The 16,918-nt window shown below is 52.1% G+C and overlaps 1 long non-coding RNA gene across 1 annotated transcript; it reads left to right on the top strand.

Annotated features, from left to right (window-relative positions):
* The first annotated feature begins 1,425 nt into the window (after window positions 1-1,425).
* Window positions 1,426-10,671, top strand: LOC311518675. Its single transcript, XR_014711063.1, has 10 exons — window positions 1,426-1,560; window positions 2,537-2,616; window positions 3,039-3,144; window positions 3,356-3,559; window positions 4,842-5,006; window positions 6,491-6,999; window positions 7,406-7,508; window positions 7,869-8,022; window positions 9,059-9,464; window positions 10,018-10,671. It is a non-coding gene; the product is annotated as an uncharacterized lncRNA (long non-coding RNA).
* The last annotated feature ends 6,247 nt before the right edge of the window (window positions 10,672-16,918 follow it).

Genomic DNA, 16,918 nt, shown 5'->3' with positions numbered 1-16,918 from the left:
CAGTTTCCAGCCTGCCTTGGGCTTGGAGAATGAGGAGGTGGGAGAGCAACAGCTTGCAACCGTGAACATCCACCATGCATCGCTTTATCACCTAGAGCAAGTGAGTGGCATTAGGGTTCCTCTGTGGCATCCCCCGTCCGTCTGGAGAGAGGCAGAAAGAGGAGGAGAGAATCTCTCCGAAAGGAGATTGGATTTGCAAAGCGACCCCAGGAGTCCCTCGCTTTCAGTCAGGGGAGGGGCTTCTCCAGAGCCATCTCCAGTGTGTTTGGAAAGGTCCCAGCAATGGGGCTCCCAGCCCTTCCCTTGTGGGAGACTGTTCTCAAGGCTGAGAGTCTCTGAACTGGGCTAGACCCTGTGAGCTGCTGAGCATGGAAATCAATGGGAAACAAGGAGACCCTGGGCTTGCTATGCCTAGGGACTTTGACGTGGGGAATGGTTTCCCAGGAGAAGTCTGGACTCCTGGATTCTGTTCCTTCTCTAGCCTGGAGCGGGAGTGTGGCTTGGGACAGCAGGAGGTAGCTGCTTGTCCAAAGTGACAGGTGGTCTTTGTGACTGACCCCAGTGCTGGAAAAGGAGGAGACTCCCCAGGTATTGCTGCACCAGGGATGACGAGGGGGAACGTTGGGAGCAGATGATGCAATGACCTCCTGGCAGTGTGTGTAGATTGCACTCCCTGCACCCCTGTGTGGGGAGGAGGAGCTGCTCTGTCAGGGACAGGGATGGGGAGGGACCAAACAGGACCAAGTAAATAAGTCATAACCAGTCATATGGTTGACAAATTTTGCTGCTTCTCTGCTTTAATTGTCTCTGAGCAGTTCATGATTCTCTCTAACATTCTAGTTCTCTTAAAATACTTTCTGAATAATTATTATGAACTGTGGTTGGTCATTTGAGAGCACTTTATTCAGGTCATTCAATGTATGAAATTCAAGGTCCGAAGGTTAGTTTGAAAGTCGGGTCCTATTCCCAACTGAGGTCACACAGCCAGTCTGAGGCAAAGCCAAGTCAATTCTCCTTTCTGTCTCTTTCAAGTAGGGATAACAATCCGCTCCTACCTAACTCATGGTGTGGGGAAGATGGGGATCCATTGGAGTGAGTCACTCGGAGCAGTGCATAGTATGAGGTGTCCTATCACGTTTACTCAGATCAGATTATGACCTAATCGAAGAGCTGAAATATTCTATTTTATTTTTATTTTATTCTTTTGAAATTGATAAGAGCAGCAGGCTCCAGGAAGGTGTGTAAAGTGCTGGGATGTCAGGAGCTGAGAGGCGCAGTTTCCCCCACCCCCCTGCACTAGGGCAGTGTTCTGCACCCCCTGCTGCTGGCTGAGTTACTCTTGTCACTCTTGTTACTATTGTCCCTTGGCAATAAGACAGATTCTTGTTTTCACAGCCAGTCAATCGCCCAGTGTCATCACCCTTCCTGGTGTCTCGGTAGGGTAATTCCTCAGGTCACCACCCTTTCCAGCCTGCCTTGGGCTTGGAGAATGAGGAGGAGGGCAAGCGAAAGCTGGCCACCCTGAACATCTGCCATCCATCTCTCTATCATCCAGAGCAAGTGAGTGGCATTAGGGTTCCTCTGTGGCATCCCCTGTCTGTCTGGGGAGAGGCAGAAAGAGGGGAGAGAATCTCTCCCAAAGGAGGTCGTATTTGCGAACCGACCCCAGGAGTCTTTCGCTCTCAGTCCAGGGAGGGGCTTCTCCAGAGCTGTTTCCAGTGTGTTTGGAAAGATCCCAGCAATAGGGCTCCAAGCCCTTCCCTTGTGGGAGACTGTTCCCCAGGCAGAGAGTCTCTGAGCTGGGGCAGACCCTGTGACCTTCTGAGCATTGGAATCAATGGGAAAAAAGGGGACCCAGGGCTTGTTATGCCTAGGAACTTTGATGTGGGAAACGGTTTCCCAGGAGAAGTCTGGACTCCTGGATTCTGTTCCTTCTGTAGCCCGGACAGGGAGTGTGGCCTGGGACGGCAGGAGGGAGCTGCTCATCCAAAGTGACAGGTGGCCTGAGTCCAGCAGCTGGTGTGGGTGGGGCAGGGAGGTCCCTGGGTCACTGGCTCTGTCTCCCCTAACCCCACTCCTGGTGGGTGCAGGACGAGGCCCAGCAGCTCATGTTCCTGCATGCCATTCACCCTGCGTGTCTCGCGGCACAGCAGAGAGAGCAGGGCACATTGGAGCCGCACTTGGATTGGAGCCGCTAGGTGGCTGTTGTAGAGATTATTGTGGTGAGTGAGACACAGCGCCCAGCTGCTGGAGGGAGGAAAGAGATATGGGAGGGGCAGGGGTCTCCCCGGGCTAATGGTTGGGGGATGGCTGGTACTGGAGGGGCAGATGAGGGCAGGGATTGCTGGGGATGAAGATTGGGGAGAAGAGATGGGAGAAATTCTGAGATTGGTCACTACTGCGTAGGAATCGGAGGAGCAGGAGGCAGGTGGGGGGACCTGCGGGCTGTGTGGGGTGCTGGCTGTGTCATCTCCTCATTCAGAAGCGTCAGTCAGGCCCAAATCTCACACTCCTTTGTCTCCTTTGGGTCTCACAGGAGCTCATTGAGGAGCTGCCTGATATCTCTCCACCCAGCGCCATCCTCGCTAACTCCCTGATTGCTGTGGGCAACCTCAGGTACCGAGACCCTCCCCCCGGTTCCCTGAATCCCGGTGCTGTTGAGGCCCCCGGCTGGGAGTCACTGCCCCTCCCACTCCCCGCTCACCTCCCAAGGGTGACTCCTGTGGCAGAGGTGCTGGGAAGGTTCACACTCTCCTGGCTGGGCCGTTCTTTTCCCTCCAGTTACTTTGCAGTGGCTTTGGGGAGAGGCTCACTCCCAGGATCAGATAGAGGAGGGGGCAGCAGGGTCCAGGGAACAGGCTCTATTCCTACCCTGCCACTGTCTGTCTGGGAAACCTTGGCCTTGTCATTCCCTGGCTCGGTGCCTCAGTTTCCATTCTCGCCAGTCTGGGCCTATTTCCCTGCAGCTTCACGTCCGGGTTGGTACCAGTGCCGCCTCCGCACTGCACGGTCTAATACCAGCTCCTCTCTCCTGCCAGCACCACGACAGCTGCCCTGGAGCCAGAGCTAGAGACCCACCTCCTTCGAGCTGCCCCGCATGCCTTCTTCACCCTGGGCACGGAGAAGGACACCACCCACCTCCAGGTAGATCATGCTTAAGTCATGGATCGAAGGGCCTGCTGTCATCCTGCCATGAATCCTGGCTAATTGCCTGCAGTGGGATGTGAATGAGGGAGGCCAGGATATGTGTTTGGGGGGTCTCAGCAGCGCTTCCCAGAGACCCTTCTTCCCATCCTGTGGCAGGTGTAGCCCCAGTTTCCCTAGCTCTGAGCCATGGCTCTCCCTTGCTTTGCAGGATCTGCATCGGGTCTTGCGTAGGGCCAGGGAAGGTCAAGAGAACCCTGTGGCTTCGCTTCAGCAAGTCTCCTTCTCGAGGTCTTTCTTTGAAGACTGAGAGAGTATTAGAGATGACGTACGTGAGCACGAGGAGGAACCTCTTTGGAGTTTTCACCTTTCCTGTTACTGATTTTACGAGAAAACAGACATCCCTGTTGAGAAGGTAAGAGCCTCTGAGAGGTTTCGCAAAAAGAAAAGGAGTACTTGTGGCACCTTAGAGACTAACCAATTTATTTGAGCATGAGCTTTCGTGAGCTACAGCTGAAGTGAGCTGTAGCTCACGAAAGCTCATGCTCAAAAAAATTGGTTAGTCTCTAAGGTGCCACAAGTACTCCTTTTCTTTTTGCGAATACAGACTAACACGGCTGTTACTCTGAAATCTGAGAGGTTTGGAACCTGTTCCATTTGATCCATCTGGTGCCAGCTGAAATCTAGGCATGGAAAACACTAGTTTAAGATGGCAGAATATTCAGCCAAACACCTAGGATTTTGTCCCTTAGAATCACTGGGGACATTAGGATTTGTCCTTTGGGTTTTACCTTTTCCTCCATCCCTCCCTCCTTTGTCTTCATCTCTTACTTCTTTTGTCCTTTTCCCTGTTCCCCTCGCACCACAAGGAGAGAGGTGTCTTTGTGTGTGTGTGTGGGGGGGGTGCTCTGCAGCTCCCATTGTGGGATGTCCACCCAAAAATGTGGGCTCTCTGGTGAGAATCCGCAGCCTCCCACCCCTCTACCCTGATTGGCTGAGCAGGGCGTTATTGACGGGGAGGAGACTCAGGTCCTTGTTGGTCCCTTTTAAGACCAAGGAAATAAGTCATAACCAGTCATATGGCTGACAAATTTTTCTACCTCTCTGCATTAATTGTCTCTGAGCAGTTCATGATTCTCCCGAACATTCCAGCTCTTCTAAAATACTTTCTGAATAATTACTATGAACTGTGGTTGGTCATTTGAGAGCACTTTATTCAGGTCATTCAATGTATGAAATTCCAGGTCCGAAGGTTAGTTTGAAAGTCGGGGCTCTTGGGTCCTGTTCCCCACTCTGCCACTGACTGGCTGTGTGACGTAAGACAAGTCAATTCTCCTTTCTCAGCCTTAGCTTCTCCCTCTTTCAAGTAGGGATAACAATCCGCTCCTACCTACCTCACGGTGGAGAGAGGATGGGGATCCTTTGGAGAGTGTCACTCAGAGCAGGGCATAATAAGAGGTGTCCTATCACGTTTCCTCAAATCAGATTATGAGATAATAGAAGAGCTGAAATATTCTATTTGTATTTTATTATTTTGAAATTGTTAAGAGCAGCAGGCTCCAGGAAGGTGTGTAAAGTGTTGGGATGTCAGGAGCTCGGAGGCGCTGTCCCCCCCTCACGAGGGTAGTGTTTTACACCCCCTGCTGCTGGCTGAGTTCCTCCGTCTTTGGCAATAAGACAGACTCTTGTTTTCACAGCCAATCGATCACCCAGTGTCATCACCCTGCCTGCTGGCTGGGCAGGGGAACTCCTCAGGTCAGCACCCTTTCCAGCCTGCCTTGAGCTTGGAGAATGAGGAGGAGGGCGAGCGATAGCTGGTGACCCTGAAGATCCGCCCTTCATCGCTCCATCACCTAGAGGAAGTGAGTGGCATTAGCGTTCCCCTGTGGCGTCCCCCGTCTGTCTGGGGAGAGGCAGAAAGAGGGGGAGAGAATGTCTCCGAAAGGAGACCGGATTTGCAAACCGACCCAAGCAGCCCCTTGCTCTCAGTCCAGGGAGGGGCTTCTCCCAAAGGAGATTGGGTTTGCAAACCGACCCCAGGAGTCTCTCCAGAGCCATCTCCAGTGTGTTTGGAAAGGTCCCAGCAATGGGGCTCCCAGCCCTTCCCTTGTGGGAGACTGTTCCCAAGCCTGAGAGTCTCTGAACTGGGCCAGACCCTGTGAACTGCTGAGCATGGAAATCAATGGGAAACAAGGGGACCCTGTGTCACAGAGTCCCTGGGCGATGCTCTGGAACTACTCCCTATGAAGCCAGTCAGGACTGTGGGGAAGTCTCCTTTCTGTGAGCAGACTGTCTTCAGGACACACAGCTCACACAGCTTCCACCTTGCTGGGTTTATCTCAGAGCATTCAGCCTCCTCTGCCCCTCCATGTGCTTCCCACCGCAAGTCCGCCCAAGCGGGGTCCTGTGGAAGCCAGAGGGTCCTGCACCCCAACTTCGCAGTCAGACATGACTCTCAGCCAGCCAGTAAAGCAGAAGGTTTATTTGATGAGAGGAACATGGTCTAAACCAGAGCTTGTAGGTGCAGAGAACAGGACCCCTCAGCTGGGTCCATTTTGGGGGTCAGTGAGCCAGACAACCCCGTCTGCACTTCACTCCATGTCCCCAGCCAGCCCCAAACTGAAACTCTCTCCAGCCCCTCCTCCTCTGGTCTTTGTTCCTTTCCCAGGTCAGGAGGCCACCTGATTCCTTTGTTCTCCAACCCTTCAGCTCTCACCTTGCAGGGGGGAAGGGCCAGGCCATCAGTTGCCAGGAAACAGGATGTCGGCCATTCTCTGTCTCCAGTACCCTGCACACACCTGCCCTCTAGGGCTCTGCAACGATCTTACACCCTTCTCCCACCACCTAGATACTTAAGAACTGCATAGGGGAAGCTGAGGCACCCCCTTAATATTCAGAGGAAACATTAAGAACAGTCCCGCTTCGTCAAACCCTGGGCTTGCTATGCCTAGGGACTTTGACATGGGGAATGATTTCCCAGGAGAAGTCTGGACTCCTGGATTCTGTTCCTTCTCTAGCCTGGAGCGGGAGTGTGGCTTGAGACAGCAGGAGGGAGCTGCTTGTCCAAAGTGACAGGTGGTCTTTGTGACTGACCCCAGTGCTGGAAAAGGAGAAGACTCCCCTTGAGGGTATTGCTTCACCAGGGATGACGAAGGGGAACGTTGGGAGCAGATGATGCAATGAACTCCTGGCAGTGTGTGTAGATTGCACTCCCTGCACCCCTGTGGGGGAATGAGGAGCTGCTCTGGCAGAGACAGGGATGGGGAGGGACAAAAAGGCTGGTTAGTGAGAGGCTGCCTTCAGCCCAGACTCACGCCTGCTCCCTGCTCGGTTCCATTCTGGCCAGGCTCCTGAGGATGTTGAGGAAGAAGGCTCTGCAGGTGGCCTGAGAGCCTGAGGGAAGCAGCTGCCATCTTCCGCAGGAACAGAGCGGTCCCTTTGTCCCCTCTGGTGGGGAAGGAGTTCCCAGCCGAGCCAGGAGGTGGAAGTGCCCAGCTTTCTGGCGGAGGAAACCCGCTCCCGGCATAAGCGCCGAGATGGGCGGGGCAGAGGCCAGGCCGAAATGGAGCTGTCCCAGGATGCGGTTGGGCAGGCAAGACTCAGACAAGGAGGGGAGCCGGGCTGGGTGGCTCTGGGGTTTGTTGTGTGGGAAGCACGGGCCCCAGGAGCCCAGCCCTGATTCCCAGCAGGAGGCATTGCCCTGCCCAGTCACTGAGGACGTTCCAGCCTCCCCAGGGCAGAAGGTGGAGGATCTCTGTCCCAGCACCAGCAACTCAGCCCGCTCCCAATGGGACAGCAGCAGCACCTGGGAATCAGGAAGCAGCGAGGCCGAGGTGCGCCGCTGCTTTGTTCCAGGTGAGGAACCAGGCTGGGCTCAGGGAGGGGTGAGGAGGGGACTGTGAACACCCTGGGCCCAGGCACTCGACCAGTGCTGTGGGGATGGGTCCCCAGCCCAGGTGTCTGGCTTGAGTCACATGAACGCCACTGATACTAGATGCTGCCACTTTGGTCCTTGATGCTCCAGTTGGGGGCGGGTGAGACACCACGCAGGGAGTCCAGGACACTGTGGGGGAGGGAGGGTCTCTTTGGTATGGGCTTCTGAAGGAGTTGGGGGCTGAAGGCATCACTGAGAGGGGGAAGTGTGGTTCCTGATCTTCCCTGGGTCCCACAGGTGGGAAGGGAGCACATTGCCCCACCATACCCCTGTCCTTCCCCTGCGTGGCAACAGAAGTCACTCTCTCCCGTTCTCTCCCTGGTGCAGGGACCGCCAGGGACCCAGAGGACGAGGAGTAGGTAGCCGTGGACATGGCCATGAGGAGGCTGCTCTCAAGAACATGCGAGAGCAGTTCCAAGGCTGAGAAAAGGTAGAATACTTCCCCAGCTGTGCTGGAACTGAGATTTTCCTTCCCCTTCCCAGCACCCTGACCCCCTGCAGAGGGTCTTGTCTCTGATGATCCACCAGCTCTAACAGGGACTTTTCTCCACTATGATCGTGGACCCCCAAAATAGGGTTGTTTGTCACAGACCAGTCAGAGTCTCCTCCCCCAACATGCACTGTCCCAGTTCCTGACCCTGTTTGTGTAGGAGGTGTGGGTGATTTGGACAATGGCCGGGTCCCCACTGTCCCCCATTCAGGCCTGAGTCCTGCAGCTGGTGTGGGTGGGGCAGGGAGGTCCCTGGCTAACTGGCTCTCTCTCCCCTAACCCCACTCCTGGTGGGTGCAGGTTGAGGGCCAGCAACTCATGTTCCTGCATGCCATCCACCCTGCGTGTCTCCCTGCACAGCAGAGAGGACAGGACACATTGGAGCCGCACTGCTGCAAGGCGGCTGTGGTGGAGAGGATTATGGTGAGCGAGACACAGCGCCCAGCCGCTGGAGGTAGGACAGAGACAGGGGAGGGGCAGGGGTCCTTTTCTCACTGTGCTGTGGGGCGCAGGTCCTGGGTACTAAGCGTCTGAAGAAGCTCTCAAGGACAAATTTTTTAAAATAGTTTTTATCAGTGATTTAGGAGCAAACATACAATCCCTTCTGATAATATTGATGGGTGACAAAATACTGGCAGCGTGGTAATTACTGATGAGGAGAGGGCAGTGATACAGAGGGATCTGGCTCATTTGGCAAACTGGACCCATTCAAAGCAAGGAAAGTTGACCAGAGCCAAATGCAAGGTCCTATAGCTAGCAACAGGGCATGCCGGTCACACCTCCAGAATGGGGAAGTGTGTCCAGGAAAGCAGTGACTCTGAAAGGGTTTTCGGGGCCATAGTGGAGAAGCCCGTCAACATGAGCTCCCAGTGTGATGTTGTGGTGAACAGGGCTAAAGGCATCATTAGACGTAGGAGCAGAGCCGTGAGCAGGATAGGGAGGTGACACAGCATCAGTAAGCCCTGGTCTACCCTAGGAGTTGAGGTCGAATTTAGCAGTGTTAAATCGATTTAAACTTGCACCTGTCCACACGACGAAGCCCTTTTTTTCGACTTAAAGGGCTCTTAAAATCAATTTCCTTACTCCACCCCCGACAAGGGGATTAGCGCTGAAATCGACCTTGCTGGGTCAAATTTGGGGTACTGTGGACACAGTGAGACAGTATTGCCCTCCGTGAGGTATCCCAGAGTGCTCCATTGTGACAGTTCTGGACAGCACTCTCAACTCAGATGCACTGGCCAGGTAGACAGGAAAAGGCCCTCGAAGTTTCGAATTTCAATTTCCAGTTTGTCCAGCGTGGCAAGCTGCAGGTGACCATGCAGAGCTCATCAGCAGAGGTGACCATGATGGAGTCCCAGAATTGCAGAAGAGCTCCAGCATGGACCGAACAGGACGTACGGGATCTGATCGCTGTATGGGGAGAGGAATCCGTGCTATCAGAACTACGTTCCAGTTTTCGAAATGCCAAAACATTTTTCAAATTCTCCCAGGGCATGAATGACAGAGGCCATGACAGGGACCTGAAGCAGTGCCGCGTGAAACTTAAGGAGCTGAGGCAAGCCTACCAGAAAACCAGAGAGGCAAACGGCCGCTCCAGGTCAGAGCCGAAAAAATGCTGCTTCTATGATGAGCTGCATGTCATTTTAGGGGGTTCAGCCACCACTACCCCAGCCGTGTTGTTTGACTCCTTCAATGGAGATGGAGGCAACACGGAAGCAGGTATTGGGGATGAAGAAGATGATGATGATGAGGTTGTAAATAGCTCACAGCGAGCAAGCGGAGAAACCAGTTTTCCCGACAGTTAGGAACTGTTTCTCACCCTGGACCTGGAGCAGGTACCCCCCCAAACCCACCCAAGGCTGCCTCCCGGACCTACCAGGCAGAGAAGGACCTCTGGTGAGTTTACCTTTTAAAATACTATACATGGTTTAAAAGCAAGCATGTTGAATGAAAAATTTGCCCTGGCATTCGTGGTTCTCCTGGATGTACTCCCAAAGCCTTTGCAAAAGGTTTCTGGGGAGGGCAGCCTTATTCCATCCACCATGGTAGGACACTTTACCACTCCAAACCAGTAGAACGTACTCGGGAATCATTGTAGAACAAAGCATTGCAGTGTATGTTTGCTGGCGTTCAAAAAAAATCCGTTCTTTATCTCTCTGTGTTATCCTAAGAAGAGTGATCTTATTCATGGTCACCTGGTTGAAATAGGGTGCTTTTCTTAAGGGGACATTCAGAGGTGCCCATTCCTGCTGGGCTGTTTGCCTGTGGCTGAACGAAATGTTCCCCACTGTTAGCCAAGTGCTGGGGGGAGGCAAAATGCGACCTTGTAACGAAAGCACATGTGCTATGTATATAATGTTAACAGTAAGGTTTACCGTGAAAGAGTGTACCCATTGTTCTATAAAATGTGTCTTTTTAAATACCACTCTCCCTTTTTTTTCTCCACCAGCTGCATGTGTTTCAAGGATCACAGGATCTTCTCCTTCCCAGAAGCTAGCGAAGATTAGAAGGCGAAAAAAACGCACTCACGATGAAATGTTCTCTGAGCTCATGCTGTCCTCCCACACTGACGGAGCACAGACGAATGCGTGGAGGCAGACAATGTCAGAGTGCAGGAAAGCACAAAATGACCGGGAAGAGAGGTGGCGGGCTGAAGAGAGTAAGTGGCGGGCTGAAGAAAGGGCTGAAGCTGAAAGGTGGCGGCAGCGTGATGAGAGGAGGCAGGATTCAATGCTGAGGCTACTGGAGGATCAAACTAATATGCTCCAGCATATGGTTGAGCTGCAGGAAAGACAGCAGGAGCACAGACTGCTGCTACAGCCCCTGTGTAACCAACCGCCCTCCTCCCCAAGTTCCATAGCCTCCACACCCAGACGCCCAAGAATGCAGTGGGGGACCTCTGGCCACCCAGCCACTCCACCCCAGAAGATTGCCCAAGCAACAGAAGGCTGGCATTCAATAAGTTTTAAAGTTTTAAACTTTTAAAGTGCTGTGTGGCCTTGTCCTTCCCTCCTCCACCACCTCTCCTGGTGCTTCTCTCCTCCACCACCCCTCCTGGGCTACCTTGGCAGTTATCCCCCTATTTGTGTGATGAATGAATAAAGAATGCATGAATGTGAAGCAACAATGTCTTTATTGCCTCTGCAAGGGGTGATCAAAGGGAGGAGGGGAGGGTGGTTAGCTTACAGGGAAGTAAAGTGAACCAAGGGGCAGGGGGTTTCATCAAGGAGAAACAAACAGAACTGTCACACCATAGCCTAGCCAGTCATGCATCTGGTTTTCAAAGCTTCTCTGATGTGCACCGCTCCCTCCTGTGCTCTTCTAACCGCCCTGGTGTCTGGCTGTGCGAAACCAGCGGCCAGGCGATTTGCCTCAACCTCCCACCCCGCCAGAAACGTCTCCCCCTTACTCTCACAGATATTGTGGAGCGCAGAGCAAGCAGTAATAACAATGGGAATATTGGTTTTGCTGAGGTCTAACCGAGTCAGTAAACTGCACCAGCGAGCTTTTAAAAGTCCAAATGCACATTCTACCACCATTCTGCACTTGCTCAGCCTGTAGTTGAACAGCTCCTGACTACTGTCCAGGCTGCCTGTGTACGGCTTCATGAGCCATGGCATTAAGGGGTAGGCTGGGTCCCCAAGGGTAACGATAGGCATTTCAACATCCCCAAGGGTTATTTTCTGGTCTGGTAATAAAGTCCCTTCCTGCAGCTTTTGAAACAGACCAGAGTTCCTGAAGATGCGAGCGTCATGTACCTTTCCCGGCCATCCCACGTTTATGTTGGTGAAACGTCCCTTGTGATCCACCAGTGCTTGCAGCACTACTGAAAAGTACCCCTTTTGGTTATGTACTCGCCGGCTTGGTGCTCCGGTGCCAAGATAGGGATATGGGTTCCATCTATGGCCCCACCAGAGTTAGGGAATCCCATTGCAGCAAAGCCATCGCCTATGACCTGCACATTTCCCAGGTCACATTTCCCTTGATATCAGCAGATCTTTGATTGCGTTGGCTACTTGCATCACAGCAGCCCCCACAGTAGATTTGCCCACTCCAAATTGATTCCCGACTGACCGGTAGCTGTCTGGAATTGCAAGCTTCCACAGGGCTATTGCCACTCGCTTCTCAACTGTGAGGGCTCCTCTCATCTTGGTATTCGTGTGCCTCAGGGCAGGGGAAAGCAAGTCACAAAGTTCCATGAAAGTGCCCTTATGCATGCAGAAGTTTCGCAGCCACTGGGAATCGTCCCAGAGCTGCAACACTATGTGGTCCCACCAGTGTGTGCTTGTTTCCTGAGCCCAGAATTGGTGTTCCACGGCATGAACCTGCCCCATTAGCACCATGATGCCCACATTGCCAGAGCCCGTGCTTTGAGAGAAGTCTGTGTCCATGTCCTCATTGCTCTCGTCACCATGCTGACATCGCCTACTTGCCTGGTTTCACTTTGCCAGGTTCTGGTGCTGCATATACTGCTGAATAATGCATGTGGTGTTTAATGTGCTCCTAATTGCCAAAGTGATCTGAGCGGGCTCCATGCTTGCCGTGATATGGTGTCTGCACAGAAAAAAGGCGCGCAACGATTGTCTGCCGTTGCTCTGACGGAGGGAAAGGTGACTGACGACATGGCTTACGGGGTTGTCCTACAGGAATTAAAATCAACAAAGGGGGTGGCTTTGCGAGAAACAGAATGACCCCCTCAAGGATAGAACTCAAAACCTCAAGGATAGAACTCAAAACTGGGTTTAGCAGGCCGTTGATTTCACGGAGGGAGGGAGGAGAAAATGAATACAAAACAAATCTGGTCTATTTCTTGTTTTGAGCCACTTCATTTCTCTTTATACATCTTGCTGGCAGCAGACTGTGCAGTACAACCGCTAGCCATCATCATCTCCTGGGTGCTCGGCAGGACTGAATCGCCATGAGACGAAACTTAAAAGGGAAATGACCTGGCTGAATGTCACTGCCATGTTTGCCCAGGCGCCTCTGACCTCATCGAGGTCAGTTAAAAGAGCACCCAAGACGACATAGATAACGGCTATCAGTCATACTGCACTGTCTGCTGCCAAAAGGCAATAAACTGCTGCTGTGTAGCAATGCATTACCACGTCTGCCAGCACCCAGGAGACATACGGTGAAGGTTAGCTGAGCGGGCTCCATGCTTGCTGTGATCTGGCATCTGCACAGGAAACTCAAGAAAAAAGGTGCAAAACGATTGTCTGCCCTTGCTTTCACGGAAGGAGGGAGGGAAGGGGGGCCTGACGATATGTACCCAGAACCACCCGCCACAATGTTTTAGCCCCATCAGGCACTGGGATTTCTACCCAGAATTCAAATGGGCAGCGGAGACTGTGGGAACTATGGGATAGCTACCCACAGTGCAACGCTCCGGAAGGGGACGGTTGCCTCGGTACTGTGGACACACTCCACCGACTACATGCACTTAGAGCATTTGGGTGGGGCCACACACAATCAACTGTATAAAAACGCTTTCTACAAAACCAACTTCTATAAATTCGACCTAATTTCGTAGTGTAGACATATCCTGGAATACGGTTTTGGTGTTCTCATTTGAAAAAGATGTTGAGACCTTGGAGCTGGGGCAGCAAAGAGCCACCAAATGTTCTGAGGGGTGGAGAAAAATGCCTTCTAGTGAGCTATTGAAAGAGCTCAACCTGTTTAGCTTATTGAAAGAAGATTGAAAGGTGACTTCATTGAAGTGTTGAAGTGCCTTAATGGAGAGAAAATATGGGGTATGAAGGGGGTCGTTAATCTAGCAGAGCACGGCATCACAAGACCCAATGGCTGGAAGGTGAAAAGAGAGAAATTCATATTTCAAATAAGGAACAAATATTCAACAGCGAGGATGATTCACCACAGGAACTAGCTACCAAGGAAAGTGGTGGATTCTCCATCTCTTGATGTCGTTTAATGAAGACTAGATGCCTACCTGGAATCTCTTTGCCCCGAAAAGAGCTACTGTGGTCTATAGGAGGCCTGTGATATGCAGGGGGTCAGATTAAATGCTGTAATGGCCTCTTCTGGGCATACAGTCTCCTAATTTCTGAAAAACTGAGTGTAGCATTGGGAGCAGCCTCTGATGTTTTACTGTCTAGCCGGCTTCCTTCCTGGAATGAACCCTCATTGAGTGGGATGATCCACAGGGTACTAGTAGCTGAAACCTCCAAAGTGTCTGGACAGCGGCAGGACATTAGCTGTGCAGGGGAGGGGTGGGTGTGGCATTGAGATCACAAAGGCCTTTTGCAGGAGCTCAGCCTATTGGTCAAAGGTGATGGGGAGGTGGTGACCTCACAGAGAGATGCTGACATCAGCCAGGCAGGACAGGGGTGCAGGGCCAGGGGAACGTCAAGAGATCCCTGTGGCTTTGCTTCAGCAAGTCTCCTTCTCGAGGTCTCTCTTTGAGGACTGAGAGAGTATTAGGGTTCACGTACGTGAGCACGAGGAGGAACCTCTTTGGAGTTTTCTCCTTTCCTTCTACAGGGAATTACAGATTTTACGAGAAAACAGACGTCCCTGTTGAGAAGGTAAGAGCCTCTGAGAGGTTTGGAACCTGTTCCATCTGATCCATCTGGTGCCAAGTGAATTCTAGGCATGGAAAACCCTAGTTTAAGGTGGCAGAATTTTATTCCCCACCTAGGATTTTGTCCCTTAGCATCACTGGGGACAATAGGGTTTGTCCTTTGGGTGGTTTTACCTTTTCCTCCATCCCTCCCTCCTTTCTCTTCATCTCTTACTTCTTTTGTCCTTACCTCTGTTCCCCATCCCACTACCAGGAGAGGGGTGTGTGTGTTTGTGTCCCCCGGGGGTGCTCTGCAGCTTCCATTGTGGGATGTCCACCCAAAAATGTGGGTCTGAAATAGTGCTCGGAAAGTGATCCCCACCGGTGACCGGGGCCATCCTTTTGGCTCTCTGGTGAGAACCTGCAGCCTCCCGCCCTTCAGCCTCTACCCCGATTGGCTGAGGTGGACCTTGACGAGGGGAATGGTTTCCTAGGAGAAGTCTGGACTCCTGGATTCTGTTCCTTCTCTAGCCTGGTTTGGGAGTGTGGCCTGGGATGGCAGGAGGCAGCTGCTTGTCCAAAGTGACCAATTGTCTTTGTGACTGACCCCAGTGCTGGAAAAGGAGGAGACTCCCCGGGTATTGCTGCACCAGGGATGACGAGGGGGAACGTTGGGAGCAGATGATGCAATGAACTCCTGGCAGTGTGTGTAGATTGCACTCCCTGCACCCACATGTCTAGCTGACTTGCTTCCCAGAATGAACCCTCATTGAGTCTGGCCAGCAGCAGGACATTAGCTGTGGAGGGGAGGGGTGGGTGTGGCAGTGAGATCACAAAGGCCTTTTGCAGGAGCTCAGCCTGTTGGTCAAAGGTGATGGGGAGGTGGTGACCTCACAGAGGTATGCTGACATCATCCAGACAGGACAGGGGCACAGGGCCAGGGAAACGTCAAGAGATCCCCGTTGCTTTGCTTCAGCAAGATTCCTACTCAAGGTCTCTCTCTGAGGACTGAGAGAGTATTAGGGTTTACGTTCGTGAGTGTGAGGAGGAATCCCCTTGGAGTTTCCTCCTTTTCTTTTACAGATTTTATGAGAAAACAGATGTTCCTGTTGAGAAGGTAAGAGCCTCTGAGAGGTTTGGAACCTGTTCAGTCTGATCCATCTGGTGCCAGCTGAAATCTAGGCATGGAAAACACTAGTTTAAGGTGGCAGAATTTTATTCCCCACCTAGGATTTTGTCCCTTAGAATCACTGGGGAGATTAGGGTGTGTCCTTTTGGTTTTACCTTTTCCTCCATTCCTCCCTCCTTTCCCTTCATCTCTTACTTCTTTTGTCCTTACCCCTGTTCCCCATCCCACTACCAGGAGAGGGATGTGTGTATGTGTGTGTCCGGGGGTGCTCTGCAGTTCCCATTGTGGGATGTCCCCCAAAAATGTGGGGTGAAATAGTGCTCGGACAGTGATCCCCACTGGTGACCAGGCCCATCCTTTGTTCTCCTTGGTGAGAACCCGCAGCCTCCCACCCCTCTCCCCTGATTGGCTGAGCAGGGGATTATTAACAGGGAGTTGACTCAGGTCCTTGTTGGTCTCTTCTAAGACCAAGTAAATAAGACCTATCCAGTCATATGGTTGACAAATTTTGCTGCTTCTCTGCATGAATTGTCTCTGAGCAGTTCATGATTCTCTCTAACATTCCAGTTCTTCTAAAATACTTTGTGAATAATTAGTTTGAACTGTGGTTGTTCATTTGAGAACACTTTATTCATGTCTCAGAGTAACAGCCGTGTTAGTCTGTATTCGCAAAAAGAAAAGGAGTACTTGTGGCACCTTAGAGACTAACCAATTTATTTGAGCATAAGCTTTCGTGATCTACAGCTGACTTCATTGGATGCTGTAGCTCACAAAAACTTATGCTCAAATAAATTGGTTAGTCTCTAAGGTGCCACAAGTACTCCTTTTCTTTATTCAGGTCATTCAATGTATGAAATTCAAGATGCAATGGTTAGTCTGAAAGTCTGGGCTCTTGGGTCCTATTCCCAACTCTGCCACTGACTGGCTGTGTGACCTAAGACAAGTCAATTCTCCTTTCTCAGTCTTTGCTTCTCCCTCTTTCAAGTAGGGATAACAATCCGCTCCTACCTACCTCACGGTGCGGGGAGGATGGGGATCCATTGGAGAGTATCACTTGGAGCAGGAGATAATAAGAGGTGTCCTATCACGTTTACTCAGATCAGATTATGACCTAATCGAAGAGCTGAAATATTCTATTTGATTTGTATTTTATTATTTTGAAATTGATAAGAGCAGCAGGCTCCAGGAAGGTGTGTAAAGTGCTGTGATGTCAGGATCTGGGAGGCGCTGTCTCCCCTGCACTAGGTCAGTGTTCTGCACCCCCTGCTGCTGGCTGAGCTACTCCGTCCCTTGGCAATAAGACAAACTCTTTCTTCACAGCCAGTCGATCACCCAGTGTCACCACCCTGCCTGCTGGCTCGGCAGGGTAATTCCTCAGGTCACCACCCTTTCCAGGCTGCCTTGGGCTTGGAGAATGAGGAGGTGGGAGAGCAACAGCTGGCCACCCTGAACATCCACCATGCATCGCTTTATCACCTAGAGCAAGTGAGTGGCATTAGGGTTCCTCTGTGGCATCCCCCGTCCATCTGGGGAGAGGCAGAAAGAGGAGGAGAGAATCTCTCCGAAAGGAGATCGGATTTGCAAAGCGACCCCAGGAGTCCCTCGCTTTCAGTCAGGGGAGGGGCTTCTCCAGAGCCATCTCCAGTGTGTTTGGAAAGGTCCCAGCAATGGGGCTCCCAGCCCTTCCCTTGTGGGAGACTGTTC

The sequence above is a fragment of the Lepidochelys olivacea genome (genome assembly GCF_965140295.1).
Source record: "Lepidochelys olivacea isolate rLepOli2 genome assembly, chromosome: 3".
NCBI classification, from domain to species: Eukaryota; Metazoa; Chordata; order Testudines; family Cheloniidae; genus Lepidochelys; species Lepidochelys olivacea.
Note: the sequence above shows the minus strand (reverse complement) of the source record. Positions and strands in the feature narration are given on the sequence as shown.